Source organism: Octodon degus, unplaced genomic scaffold, assembly GCF_000260255.1.
Source record: "Octodon degus isolate 3935 unplaced genomic scaffold, OctDeg1.0 scaffold00040, whole genome shotgun sequence".
In the NCBI taxonomy this organism is placed as follows: Eukaryota; Metazoa; Chordata; class Mammalia; order Rodentia; family Octodontidae; genus Octodon; species Octodon degus.
This window is the reverse complement of record NW_004524616.1, coordinates 16044192-16049647: the sequence shown is the minus strand read 5'-3', so window position 1 is coordinate 16049647 and position 5456 is coordinate 16044192.

Below are 5456 nucleotides of genomic sequence, written 5' to 3'. Positions count from 1 at the left end.
TCATTTTTATGTAATCATAAACTACAAGTGAAACTGAGTTAGTATGGTGCTACAGGTTGAATCGAGTCCCTACAAAGTTCATGTGTTAACTTATGAAGCCTTAGTTCCTCAGAATATGACATTATTTGGAAATAGTATCTTTTTTTTTTTTTTTTTTTTTTTTTTGAGACAGGGTCTTGCTATGCAGCTCAGGTTGGCCTTGAACTCACTTTGTAGTTCAGTCTGGTCATGAACTCTCAACAATTTTCCTGCCTCAGCCTCCCAAATGCTGGGATTACAGATGTGAGCCATCATACCTGGCTCATCATTGTCTTTACAGAGGTAATAAAGTTAAGGCAAGTTCACTGAGATGGGACTAAATTCAACATGACTAGAGTTCTTATTTAAAAAGGGAGATTTAAACCAGGCACGGTGGTACTTACCTGTAAACCCCGCACTTGAAGGCTAAGACAGAAGGACTACCATGAGTTTGAGACTGATAGGTTATTCAGACAGGTTTGCAGCAAAGAAACAGGCACAAGGAAAAAAGAAAAGGGGATTTATTATCTTTGAGGACACAACGAGCATCTGGGAAAGATATGGGATTCTCTGAATTGGAACAAAGAAAGGCTGAGGCTTTTATGCCTTTTGTTAGGGGTGGAGTTTAAAGGGGATGTTTGGAAATATCTGAGAAACTAATTGGGGTCTTTCCTGAGATAGCAAGAAAAGAAATTACACCTCGGCTGAGTTGGAAAAGAATAGGGAGGTGGTCTTTGGGAAGATAAGCTGTTATTTTAAGGGCTTCAGTCATATTAGATGACCACCATAATAATTCAGCAATTTATACTGGGGACAGAACCTATCAGAGACCAGCCTGAACTGCATTGCAAGACCCTGTCTCCAATCAATCAATCAATCAATCAATCAATCAATGTATCTGAGGCTCAGTGTATCCCACAACCTAAAGGCACCCAAAATGAGATGAAACAGATGATCCCAGAGTCAAGGAGAAGGAGTCAGAGATATTCCTGAGTCACCTTGCATTTAGGTGGGTGCCTGATTCTGGCCAGTGGAATGTAACCCATGGATACAAGGTTTGTCACTACAGTGTCAGTTCTGGTAAACCCCAGGGAGCCTTTTCTCTTTCTTTCTTTCTTTCTTTCTTTCTTTCTTTCTTTCTTTCTTTCTTTCTTTCTTTCTTTTATTATATTTTAGGAAAGGGTCTACAGGTTGTTCAGGGTCTCACTACTAGATCGTATTCCATCTGCCTGTTTACAGCCTCCCAAGAGCTGAGATTACAGGAGCGTGCCACAGTGCTCAATTGCTGTCTCAGCACGCTCCCCCCACCCCCCGCTGGCATGACAGGGGGTGGGGATTGAACCCCGGGACCCTGAGCCTGCTTGCAGGTGCTTTAATCTGCTGAGCTATTTGGCCAGCCCTCAAGGAGCCTTTTCTGGACCATCTCCCCCAGAACCACTCGGATGTGCACGCCAATGGTAGAAGTCAGATTTAGTTTGACACAGACTGTAGTGATGAGACAGAATCTTACTGTCCCGAGGGAGCAAGAAACAAAGCCTAAAGAAACTGGCCCCTTGTAATTCCAGCACGCTGGAGACAAGGTAAAAGATTCCTGCAAGTGCCCAGTCTGTTCTTTGTTCCTTTACCTGGGAATTTATCAGCTAGTGTTATGTAAACTTAGGAGTTTGGTGAATGCCGGAAGGCAACAGAGATAGTAGTTTGTATCCACAAAATCAGTTACGTGCACATTCCTTATCCTACTTTTAGCCCTCAGTAAATGTGAGAAGTTTCGCTCTGGCTATATTAATCCAGTCTCCCCATTTTTTTTTTCTTTCAGCTGCCACTGATAAAACACGAGAGACCAGACCTAGAATGTGGAGAAAAGAGAGGCGCAGCACAGAAGTTGCCTTGTGCTGTCAATTTAGGGTCCAGGATTCCAGCATTCTCTCCTCAATCTGGAAAAAACAGGGAAAATGAAAATACTTTGGTCACGCTTATCTTGGGGCCTTAAACTGAAAGAGGAAGCGAGAGCTTTGATAAAGTTAGGGCTAATCCACTTTGTGTTAGTTTTTCCAACCAACCCTTGTCACAGGATCTAGGACTGGGGCCCCAAGTCTAAGGTAATAAGGGGTTAAGACACAGAGTGAAGGCAGACACCTGCTGCCCATCACCCCTAGGTGCCTGTGGCCCCGGGAAAGGGGCAGCGCTGCTCAGCAAGAGCGCCAGCGCTGCTGCAGGCCGCTGTGAGCAGTGAGAGGCCCTAGGAAGAGTGCCTGCCCTCTGTGCAAGCCTTCCCCACAATGGGGGTGCCAAGACCCACAGGTATCATTGGCTACGGTGTTGTTTTCCCACTAGAGATGATGTAAGAAAATGTCTACTAAGCCGGTGATTGCGGCACATGCCTGGAATCCCAGCACTCCGGAGGCTGAGACAGGAGGATCACCATGAATTCCAGGTCACACAGGACTAGAGTGAGCTCAAGGCCAGCCTGAACAACATAGTAAGACCCTGTCTCAAACAAAACAAGCAAAAAACTTCACAAAATTCTATCTAGACAAGCAATGAGGCAATGACATGATTAGAAATGCTACATGTTTCCTGAATACTGGAAAGGACAAGGGAAGGCCTCCACTTTGAGGTTTGTAACTCGATCTCTGAGCTCTTTCAAAATTCTTCTTGCCTAGATGTAATCCCCAGCCTTGTGACCCTGATGACTACACATTAACTTGCTTCAGCCTGCTTCTGGGGCGTCCTTCGCTGCCAACGCCCATCTGTGGCACGGTTTCTGTTCTGTCCCTCGTGACTCTCCTGCTTTCCTCCGTTATTTCTTCTTTTCCCCCAAACTCCCGTGGACAGACTTCAATCTCATTAAACTGACTCCTCAGCACTTTCAAATTTTTCTTCTCTCTTTTCATTTTTAACATTTTCATATTTCTGGTTGTCTTTACATATAATAAAATTCGCTTTGTAAATTCCTTAAGAATAAGAGTGATACATTCCCTGAGCATGGTAGCCTTCTATATTTTCATGTCTGTATCATTTTAAATTAGTGGTATGTGAAGATAATGATTTATGACACTTTCTGCATTTCTGTTAAAAACAAACCTGCTAGAGCATAAGCAGATTTATTTACTTGAGGGTTGGCATATACGAACATGCATATGCATCTATTGATTTTGATTTTTTTTATTGTTACATTTAACAAACCCCATACTCTGGATTCTCTTCAGATCATATAAATCTTTCACCTTTTATATTTAACAAACCTAATATTCTTCATGAATTTCATTGTCCCGGAGCATCATGGTACATGCTTATAATCCCAGCACTTGAGAGGCTGACACAGGAGGATCTCCATGAGTTTGAGGTCAGCCTAGGCTACATAGTGAATTCACAGCCTTAACTATGTAAAGAGACCCTGACTCAGAAAAAGAAGAAGAAGAAGAAGAAGAAGAAGAAGAAGAAGAAGAAGAAGAAGAAGAAGAAGAAGAAGAAGAAGAGAGGACGGGAGGGGAGGGGAGGGGAGGGGAGGGGAGGGGAGGAGAGGAGAGGAGAAGAGAGGAGAAGAGAAGAGGAGGAGGAAGAGGAAGAGGAGGAAGAGTAGGAGAAGGAGGTTTGGTGGTGCAAGCCTGTAATCCCAGCACTTGGTTTTGGTTTTTTGGCAGAACCAGGGATTGAACTCAGGCCCTTGCACTTGCCAGGGAAGCACTTATTCCACTGAGCCATCTCCCCGGCCCTAATCCCAGCACTTGGGAGGCTGAGGCAGGGGATCATTTCAAGTTTGAGACCATCCTGGGCTACAAAGTAAGCTCAAAGCCAACCTGAACTGCACAGGGAGACTCAATCTCAAACACACACACACACACACACACACACACACACACACACACACACAGACCTAGATTGTCAAGACAGGACTGGTGCCACACACTTGTAAACTCATGTGGGAAGCCATTAGGTGGTATCCATTTTATAATAGTGTCAGCTGTTTTCTTAAGTTTCTATTCCCCTGCTGAGTTAGGTTTATGGTCCTTCTCACCTTGCCCATTCTCCGTGAATCACATGCTATGCCCCAGGGGTGGCACCTTCCCCCGTTGCCTGGATACCTGCTGACCCCCTAGAGCCGAGCCTTCCTCATTCCTACACCCTCTATATATACCCAGCACCTCCCCTGAATAAACGAGACTTGATCAGAACCCTGTCTTGTCTCCATTCTTTGTGTCTCCTGTCCCTTCTCATCCCCACTCCCCCTTTAGGGTCCTTGATGACTAACCCATGGGTCGGGACAAACTCAGCCCTCTAGGAGCGTCAGGTTTAATCCTCAATAAGAAAAAAAAAAAAAAAAAAAACAACTATACTCTCAGTCCCTTTAATCATGTGATTGCTTCTCCTATATGTTTTTACTCAAAAACTCTTAGTCGGAAAGTCAAATAACCAAGTAGCACAGATGCTATCTACAGATAGAATTTGCCTGGGATCCAGGTTGCTACACAAACGCAAGGTGCATAGGCTTTACTGATGTAGACATCACTTACTGAGATGTAATTTTTCCTTTAATGTTTAAACTTTAAATAGATGAATTTTGCATAAATATAAACTATTTTTGCTATTTTGTGAAATATATTTTATTCATTATAATTATCAGTTATATCAATGACTAGATCTCAATTCACATCATTCTGTAAGTTAAAAATAGTGACACTTTATATGTTTATAGAATGTGCCATATTTATGTCACCTTATCCTCACAGAATGTGAATGAGGTAGATACTACCATTGTTTCACTTTTAACAGATGATAAAATTAAGGCTCTGAGTGATTTAACTAATAGGTAGGAACCACATAGCAAATTATCATATGAATTTAAAATAGGCATTTCAGGTTTTATCTCTGATGCAATTCAAGTTTGTGTTATAACTACTTCACTGTACCTAATATATGTAGGCCTGCACCCCTCCTCGGCTTCACTGTTCTGATATGGTGCATGTTTTTTGTTCTTTGTAAATTTGAGTATCTAAACGTTTCTTGCAAAGCCAGGTGTGGTGGTATACACTTGTGATCACAGCACTTGAGAGGCTGAGGCAGGACAACCACTGCGATTTGGAGGCAAGGGGGCCAGGGAGATGGCTCAGTGGAATAGGCGCTTCCCTGGCAAGTGCAAGGGCCTGAGTTCAATCCCCAGTTCTGCAAAAAAAAAAAAAAAAAAAAAGAAAGAAAGAAAAAAAGAAAGAAGAAGAAAAAAAAAGATTTTCCTCCAGGAGTCTTTTCTTAATGGGTATTTGGTCTGCAGTGTAGACAGGCCTCAAGATCTATTTAGCAAGGGGCTGGGGAGATAGCTCAGTAGAGTAAGTTGTTCCCTGGCAAGCACAAGGGCCTGAGTTCAATCCCGGTTCTGCAAAAACAAAGAAAAACCAAAAAAGAAAAAAAAAAAAAATACAGAAAAAGGGGCCAGGGAGATG